Genomic DNA, 9,511 nt, shown 5'->3' with positions numbered 1-9,511 from the left:
GTCCTGTGTCTGGGTTGGTGTGAGGTGGGAAGCTGGAGATGAGAGCACAGGAAACCCTGAGAATGCAAATCTTTGGGAGTTAGCAAAAATTCCTGGAAGAACTCCAGATTTTCAAAGGCTATATAATTGGTAGGATCGAAGCTCAGGTGACCAAGGGGGTAATGGACAACCCAACTGCTATCTGTGTTATAGGAGGAATAAATAGGAAATAACACTACAGTGTATCTATGATATGATAAAAGAATGGAACTGGAAAAATACTATGGCTCAAGAAGGATGGAGGAATATAGAAGGCCCAGGAAAGGTTGGAGGGATCTACCAGGCTGGATGCTGTGAAGAGGAATTGTGAGTTCACCTTCCCCTTTAAGGGCCCTCTCCCACCCTCAAGAACACTGTCACTGTACCATTGCTCCATGATGGGGTCATATTCTCAATGCTCAGTCGTCTGAGCCTGAGGTGCACTTCAAATAAACTCTGCTTTCAGATGCATCTCAGTGAGTCTTGGGGCACTAGTTGCATTTCACACTTTCTGTATAGTATGGGGTTCATTTTTCCATTCCTGGAATACTTACAGAGAAATCAAAAACTTACTTTTAGGAAAAATAGACATATCAATTTGGCAAAGGAACCCTAAGGTAAGCCAGCAGCAGAGACTAACCTTTTTCTCCTCCTCTTCCTACTTTTCTAAATCAATTATGTTGTTACAGAGAGCCACATAAGACGGAAACTCTCAGGGAGGATTAGAATGCGGGGAACAGGGGAGGGCTTGAAGCTCACAGACCCTTTATCTGCGTGTGACAGAGGGCTCCATGGTAAAATCCTTATCACAGTGAGTCACTGGCCAAGGCTGGATTATTAATAGAGTTCAGGATTCTTATAGGAGGACAGAGTCCCTCAACTCTTATTCACCAGTCATGGTTCCACCTCAGGTATCTCTGGGCCAAGGCTTCCCTTTGTGTTAGGGATGATTTGGAGAACAATGCCCTAAGCCTTTGAAAGCCTTGAATCAGATGCTGAGCCCGAGCTCTGTGAGCAGGGGAAAGTCCTATGTGAAGGTATACACATGTGCCTGCAGTTCTGGAAATGAGTGCCCTTCATCTGCAGGGGATAAGGACTGAAAATATCAATTGAGCATAACATACAGATAATACTTCTTGAAATTTGCAAAGAAGGAAAAATAGAAAATATTTTTATCTACTTTAAAGTGACTAACAGGGATGATCACAGAGCTCTATTAATATGGAATTTCAGATTATCTATGAATAAATGAATGTCTATTGCTTGTCCAGAGAGAAAAAAGTGAAAATTCAGTCCTAGCCTCTCACTCTAGTCTCTCAAGATCAGTGCAGAGTCAAAAAGAGGAACAGAGATATAGAATTAAAAGGTAAGGTTTTGTCTAGTCAACCCTGGGCTACTCAAGTTCAACCTTAATCTCACCTTTCCATGAGGGCCCAGTCTACACTCTGAGGATGTCAGTTCCTAGAGGACTTCTCTATTAGGAAATAGAGCTCTCAGAGAGGAGGCTCACAAGAAGGGTTCATATTCCCTGTTCTGCCCATCCACCCACTCAAAGAATGATGGAGCTGGGCCTTGGTTCTTGGTCACTGGTGGTGGTGTGAGATATACAGGAACCACTGTTGGTTTTGGAGGCAGAACTCCTGGATCCTGATTTTGGACAAGCTATTTCACTTCCCCAAGGTTCAAGTTCCTCCTCAGAGGTAATACCTGGCCTCCATACCTCACAGGGTTGTTGTGAGGATCACATGAGATAATGTCTGTGAAAGGCCTTAGTATTGTTGGCATGGATAATTCTGTATGGTAAATTTGGTGCTTTCAGAGTCCTAGTCTCCCAAACATCTCCCCCAAAGGATCATCCCACTCAGCCTCCTAAAATAACACTTTGCTCCTCTCTTCACCACAAGTAACCCAGGCTTTTGGATTCTCACATTGGAGAGGCTGACTGAAAAGAATTCACTGTAGCACAAAACAAGCTTTCCTAATGAACAGGAGATTAATCTCTCCCTCTCTCTCCTGTATCCCTCTTCCCAGGATGGCTTATGCAGTTCCAGGGCCCAGTACAGCCTGGGGTTAACATTGAAGGGGAAACCAGTAGAGAAGGGAATGTGAAAGAAAGCCTTGGCGTGAGGAATAAGAGAAGCATTGTGAAGTCTGGGATGTGGGGGAATGTAGTGTGTTTCCGGCTCTGTGAGGCCCCCATCCTAGCCCTCTTGATTTTAGCTTATTCCTCTTGTCTTCTGCAGAAACTTGGACAAGCTCCCTGTTACAGGAAGTTTGTGGCCACCATTTCATCAAGATCCCCACTGTGAGTGGGGAGTAGTGGCCATGGAAGCTGACATTCTGCTGTTTGGGGAGCCTATGGAAGATACTGCTGCCTCAGAGTCCCATGCCTCCTACCATTCCTCTGAGGGGGGTCAGCTCAGTCTCTGCCTTCAACCTCTCAGTGACCCTCAGAGGACCCATAACCAGGCCCTCTCTTAGCCCTTGTACCTCTAGTTTCTACCTTCTCACTGGATTCCACAGAGGCCTATGTTCCAGACCATGTACAGACTCCATAACACTGGCTTCCATCTTCTCTGGGGACTCTCCAGAGGCATATTTACCTCTGTTGTCTTTTTGCCCGAGTACCCTTTGGGGCCCATCTTCCCTCACTGAACTCTTTACTGTCTCCTTTCCTCTCATTGTGTTCTGTTTTCTTTTCTTTCTTTCTTTTTTTTTTTTTGGCTGCACCACGCAGGTCTTCTTCTACCCCGACCTGGGATTGAATCTGGGCCCTTGGCAGTGAAAGCGTGGAGTCCTAACCACTGAACTGCCAGGGAATTCCCTGTGTTCTGTTTTCTCAAAGCAGCCCCTTGTCACTCCTTTCATCCCCATCACTGGCTTTAGTGAAAATTTGTTTGGAATAGCTAAATTTTCACAAAAGGTTTCTGAGCATTATTTTGTTTAGGACTAAAACCTTCCTTTCTATGTATCACGTGATAGGGGGTTTTAGAATTCTGGTTGTTTGGCCTATTACACTATTTTTCATCCCCAGATCACTTTTTGGTTGAGTCTTATCAACCAAAGAAGGAAATCAGCTGATTAATTCCATGAAATTGACAGCAAAGGAAGTTGGGTGGCACCCAAAGGAAAGTAAGTACACACCCAACAGAAGGGGTAATTGCATGCAGTCTCATATTGGACTCACATCGAGGAGTGACTAAGGTGAGAAAAAAAAAATAGTATTAAGGATAAAGACCTTCAAGTTATCATAGTTCATAGATAAGAAGCGTCAATAATTTAAACCTTAACTTGGCAGAGAGCAAAGAATAAAGAAAAAGAGCAAAAGCACATGCAGATTAAAGCATAGCAATTTGTGGCTCTGGTGGTCTTGTCTGGTGGGTCTTGGGGGAAGGTGACACTTCTTTCAGTTATCTCCTTTGGAATGATTCCTCCGATTCCTCTGTTTGAGGTCGCAGGACAGCCTTCCAGTGACTTTGTGTCATGTATATCTGTTGACTTTGGAGGCCTGGAATTACTGCTGTGTTAGTTGTTTACAGTACCTGGTAAGGTCCTTCCCACTGAAGTTCGACCACAGTCTTCCTCTGATATCTGACCTAGTAACTCAAAAAATGAAGAAATTTATGTTATTCAAGAGAAGAACAGAGAGTTAACAGGATATTTTGGTAATTCAAAAGAAAACTCTTGGGACTTCCCTGGTGGTCCAGTGGTAAAGAATCTACCTTACAATGCAAGGGACGTGGGTTTGACCCCTGGGCAGGGAACTAAGATCCCACATGCCATGGGGCAACTAAGCCTGCGTGCTACAACTACTGAGCTTGTGCACCTCAACTAGAGAGCCTGCATGTCGCAAACTACAGAGCCCACATGCTCTGGAGCCCACAAGTCACAACTAGAGAAGAGAAAACCCGCACGCCACAACTAGAGAGAAGCCTGCGTGCCGCAACGAAAGATCTGGCGTGCCGCAACTAAAAGATCCCGCATGCCTCAACGAAGATCCTGAGTGCTGCAACTAAGACCTGATTCAGCCAAAAATAAATAAAAATAAATAAAATAAATAATAATAATAAAAAGAACACTTATCTAGGCACAAAATGTGTATGTTACAATTTGCAGTAAAAGATTTATAAGCCTTTTTCTGTGAATAAATCTATTAACATGGAATATACCTTTGAATTTTCCTTTTTGTCATTTATAGAATTAAATTAATATGCCTTTGTATGTATATGTAGACATACATAAATACATAATGCATATATAATGAAATTTTAGTTTTTAAGATATACTTTATCTCAGCATATTAAAACAAGTGTATATATTACACTGAATTATCATTTAATAACCTAATATTTCCTTAACAAACCATATTCATTATCTTACATACATATTCACATTTTCTGTGATTATTATATAAGTATAGTCTTTATAATTTTTATTGATTACCACATTTAGCCAAGGTAACCAATTTTTGTTTCCTCTAGAAACAGGGAAAACTAAAAGGCAAGAAACCAAGAACTGCTTAACTAAATTTTTATGGGTACATGTTTTAGATCACATTTTACATTTTCAGCAAACAGAATAAACACATCAGCCAAAGGTGCTTACACACTATTAATTTATAGCCCTTATATAATGTATATGAATACGGGTAGCAGGCTCAGTAGTTGTGGCTCACAGGCACAGTTGCTCCGCAGCATGTGGGATCCTCCCAGACCAGGGCTCGAACCTGTGTCCCCTACATTAGCAGGCAGATTCGCAACCACTGTGCCACCAGGGAAGCCCACAGCATTCTTTTTTAGACAGACCAGTTATCCAATCTCCTCTTGAGAGTTTCTTTTCCCTTTATGCCTCAGGCATTTCTCAAATGAACATCCTCATTCATGTCAAAGTTCCCCAAGAGGCCACTATAATTTTAATTTCTCCTCAGTGAAGTTATGCCAGGAGATAGCACAAACTTGTTAGCAGACAAGCCCATGAAAGACTGCTTGACTGTTGATCAAAGGTAAAACATCACTTGTGTTGTGAGTCCTCAACCTTAAGGTTAAGCTGCCTCTACTTGCTGACCTGAGAAATCAGCAGCCACCTGGCTCTCAGAAAGTGTGGAGAGCTCTTTGCCAAAGCCAAGTTCTCATACCTAGAGAAGACTGGGGAAAGTTCTCATAGACAAATAGAAGACAATAGATAAATAGAAGGCAGGACAGGGTGTTAAAAGCCAAATTTCACCAGGGGAGACGAGTCTGATGGGAAACCAAAAATTCCAGGAGACAAACTGATATTGAAGGACCAAAGAAGACAACCAGAATCTAAATTCAATGTAAAACCACACAATCAGACAGACAAATCTTGAATGTCTTAAGACTCAAGGAATCTCAGATATGCACATTAGTACTATCATAGAGGCCAATCCTTCGTAGGGAGGGATTTGACCAAGTATCAAGAGAATCTCCAAATGTCCTAATCAGGACACCCAGAGCAAACTTGTAGTCTGACAAAGTCAGGGTTATTGGCTCATTGCAACAAAGGAGGTCACACATTGGAGGAATCATGGGGTGTGTCACCAAGACAGGGAAAAGTTATGATACGATTTTGGGGAAGGGTGGCAATAGGTGAAATTTATATGAAATAGTATTTTGATATGTTAAAGCAAAGCAGGGCTGTGTGTAAAGGGGCAAGATCATGTCTGGATGGCAAAGCGGAAACTAGGTTTCCTTTCCTTAGAAACTACAAATTAAGACAGATGCAAAATGTTAATGTCCCAAACTCCCTTATCTGAATCTGCACCGGGGTTGAAAATTAAGGCAGGTGCTCTGTGTCAATGTCAGTTAGATCTGCAGGCAAGAGGGGGATGTTTTGTTCTTACTTCAAAAGCAAAGTTTCTGGAAAACAAGATTTCTCAGTAACAAAGTAATAGTTATGCTACTGAGTGTCATTCAGACGCTTCACAGCTGTAGTGTTTCCTTGGCAGAACTATAATTTTCTGCTAACTTTGCACCTGGCTTTATCTGTGATCGGTGTCTGTTTTCCCATTTTGATGAATGGCATGGCAGATTTTCATTTTTTCAGGTCAAACTAATTTTCACTTTTCCTCTTGTTTTAGTGGCTTGTTGAACTTGCCGGAAAGAAGCTGTGGTGGCAGGGGCCTTTCCTGGAAATTATTAATTTCTTTCTTTCTTTCCTGTTTCCCACTTCCTAGCATGGGCTATCTAATTTTAGGGCCCCAGTGCAGCCTGGGGTTGCCACAGATACCAGAATGAGAAAGCAAGCCTTGGGGTGAGGTATAAAGGAGTATAATGAAGTCTCAGATATGGGGCATGGGAAGGGGCAGCATGCTTCAGGTGCCCTTACTCTTGTCAGACCCTCTTGTTCCTACTCTGTTCCTGGCGGCAGCTTGCAGCCTCTTGCGGTTTTGGTAACTGCTGGGTCAAGATTGGTGCAGGGAGGGTTGGGAAAGCATCACTGTGGTGGTTGACCTTCTGCTCTGGGGAATCCTGTGAAAGATGCTGCTCCCTCTGTGTTCCCTTCTGTCCCCACAGCTCCTCTGCTTGAGCCTTCTTTAACTCTGGCCTCCACCCTTTTACCAGACCTTCCAGAAGATGAATAACTAGCCCCTCTGTCTGAGCCCTTTCACTTCTGGCCTATTTATCAGCCTTTCTTCCCAGGACCCTACAAAGTCTCATCTTCCCCTGCTGCTCTCAATTTTGTATCTGACTCTGCTCCTGCATAATCTGTTTTCTTCTCTGCCCTGCTCTTCATAATTGGTCCCACTCCCTCATCACTCCTTTCACCTCCATACTGGCCTTTCTGCCACCAGAGGCTCTGTCACTGGCTCCCACATTCTCGCTCATCTTTTTTTCCACTCCCATGATGGCCTTCTCCCCTCTGCCTGGGAGTCCTCCTTGCCTTGATTTCTCCTAACATTTCATTTATCCTTATTTCGCCCCATTACCAGCTTTCTCATCTTTTCCATGAAGGTCCTCTCTGCCTCCACTCTGCCCCCCAGGTCCCCTTATTCAATCTCAACACTGCAGATCCCTTTCTGCCTCCAGAGCTACAATCTTAAGGGACCATCTTCTACCCCCATCATCTACCCTTCCTCCTTTCCCCTAGAACACACTCAGATACTAGACTCTCTTCCCCAACCAGATCCCTCCTCTTGCATGATCGTACCCTTTTGGTCAGGAATTCAACCTCTTATCTCTCACAACATCCCATTCACTCCATGAATCCCACTGATTCATTTGCCTGTCACCCATCATCACCAACAGTCTCTACCCCACCATTGCCAGACTCTACTTTAATACTGACTCAGTTTGGCTTGATTTAAATCCTACTGAACGCTGTCCCAGAGAGCTTATCTTCAGAAAACCCCCTTTGTCTGACTTCTACTGCAAAAGACTTAGGCATTGACTGCTCAAAAACCTTGTCCATTTCAACCTCCTCCCGGGGGCAGCTGTCTGTTAAGGACTTGTTTTTCCCTACCTTCTCATACTGTGATTTCCAGCAGGAGGAGCTTTTTCCTTTCACCCATCAAGTTCTGTCTCTGGGGAGACCCTGCAATCAGGCATGTGGAAGCAAGCAGACACTCTTTCCTTAGCTCTGCTGTCCAGAAGCTCCTGAAGATATGTCACAAAGAGTGTGGATTTCCAGATTTGGGAGGACAAAGAAGAAGGAATCATTCAAAACAACGGAGGGCATACTACCAACTCATCTTCTTTAGCATCACTTGCTATTGAGCACTACTCCACAGCCCTCCAACCCTTCTAGAGATGTGAAGGCCAACCACAGTAACTGCATAGTCCACAGGAGCCTCCAAATTCCAAAATCTTGCGAGACTCTGCAGCACAAATGTAGCTAGCTCTTCAGAGGTCCCCCTCTCTGCACAGTGAGTCCCTCCTGGCTATCTTTCTGGTCTTTGATAACAGTCCCACACTAGTCTCCCTTTCTCTTATTCAATCTCTAATGTCCTCCTCCCCCAGTCCAAATGCACTTAACCAATCCCCCATTGCTTCCTCAGCCCCAGACTTTGCCCCCACCTTAAAGCCTAGCCCCAGTCCTTGGGGGAAAATTCTAGAGGGAAGGAGCTCACCAAAGAAGGACAGTATCTTCTCTGAGTTGAGTTTCCACTTTAGGAATATGATGATGCAGGTGAATTTAGGTATTCTTTCAAAGATTAAACAGTCCAGGGAGCTAGTCAAGGCCAAGGAATTCCCCAGCTCCGGAGCAGCCTAGGTCAGCAGAAGCCCTGTGTTCCTAAGCTTCAGGCCCTAAGGAAAAGCCAAAAAAAGAATTTAGCCCCAAAGGATGAGAGGACCTTAAGGAGATCCAAAGATTAAATACATCAAGGAGGGGAGGTAGGATTAGGGATCTTCCAAGCCAGTCACCCTTCCGGATTTAGCTGACACTCTAGTGAACAAGACCCCTCCCCAGTTTTTGCCCCAGATGTAAAAGAGACTTCAAGAAAAAGTCACCTGGAGAAAAAGGATGAGTTGTTTGTTCAGTGGCTTTGTCCCAGGACACAAGGCTAAGGGCAAAAAGGTCACTTACAAAAAACTACAACTGTGCACGGTCCACATTCAGTTGAAACCAGAGGAGTCTTTGCGTGAAGGATCCGAGTCATTGTTTGAAGCACTTGGGACACATGAGTAAGAAAAACAAAGCTCCCTCCCCTTGTGGAGTTACAGCGTTGGTCCTTGAGTCAGCTCCTTCTCTGCATACTCAAAAACGGTATCAAACCTCCTTCACTTTCCTCAAGTTCCTGCCCCTCCCTCCCCCTCAACAGATTTGCTATTTGGCCCACTTTTTTTTTTTGCAGTATGCGGGCCTCTACACTGTTGTGGCCTCCCCCGTTGCGGAGCACAGACTCCGGACGCGCAGGCTCAGCGGCCATGGCTCACGGGCCGAACCGCTCCGCGGCATGTGGGATCTTCGCGGACCGGGGCACGAACCTGTGTCCCCTGCATCGGCAGGCGGACTCTCAACCACTGCGCCACCAGGGAAGCCCTTGACCCACTTCTGAAGGGATCATAAGCCTTCAGATGGGAACTTTTCATCACCAAATCTTCAAAAATGGTTGCATAGCACCCTCCTTTCCCTCTTCCTTACTGCTATGTAAAGTGCGGGGGTCTTTCTGGGATGCCTTCCTTGACCCTCCCAAGACCGGATTGGTGCCCTCACTTTCACCATCACAACTCTATTTGTAATTTTGGATTACTCTCTAGGTCCCCAAAGTACCAGGATCTTCTCTATCATCCTCACTACTGGCCTGGTGTATCGCACCTAGTTAACGGTAAGTCAATAACCGTTTAGACGAACTAACTAGCAAGCGTTGCGCAGAACCTCCGCAGGCACAGCCCCACCCAGCGTGCTTCGCGGGCCCGGCCGAGGCCTGGAGGGGTACTACATCCGGTGGGACTACCCCTGGGGGTGGGGCCATACCGGGGGCGGGGCCACATCCGGGACAGGGGCCAAGGGCTGGGGGCGGGGCCCGCGTTGG

The 9,511-nt window shown here is 45.1% G+C and overlaps 2 long non-coding RNA genes across 2 annotated transcripts; both read right to left on the bottom strand.

Annotated features, from left to right (window-relative positions):
* Positions 1-3,325: 3,325 nt before the first annotated feature.
* Positions 3,326-8,135, bottom strand: LOC141278905 (uncharacterized). The gene is made up of 3 exons (XR_012332306.1): positions 8,105-8,135; positions 7,498-7,631; positions 3,326-3,614 (listed from the first exon to the last, which is right to left on the bottom strand). It is a non-coding gene; the product is annotated as an uncharacterized lncRNA (long non-coding RNA).
* A 31-nt stretch (positions 8,136-8,166) lies between these two features.
* On the bottom strand, positions 8,167-9,304 carry LOC141278904 (uncharacterized). Its single transcript, XR_012332305.1, has 3 exons — positions 9,250-9,304; positions 8,563-8,732; positions 8,167-8,282 (listed from the first exon to the last, which is right to left on the bottom strand). It is a non-coding gene; the product is annotated as an uncharacterized lncRNA (long non-coding RNA).
* Positions 9,305-9,511: the final 207 nt, after the last annotated feature.

This window comes from Tursiops truncatus, chromosome 6 (assembly GCF_011762595.2).
Source record: "Tursiops truncatus isolate mTurTru1 chromosome 6, mTurTru1.mat.Y, whole genome shotgun sequence".
NCBI lineage: Eukaryota > Metazoa > Chordata > Mammalia > Artiodactyla > Delphinidae > Tursiops > Tursiops truncatus.
This window is presented reverse-complemented; position numbering and strand designations above follow the sequence as displayed.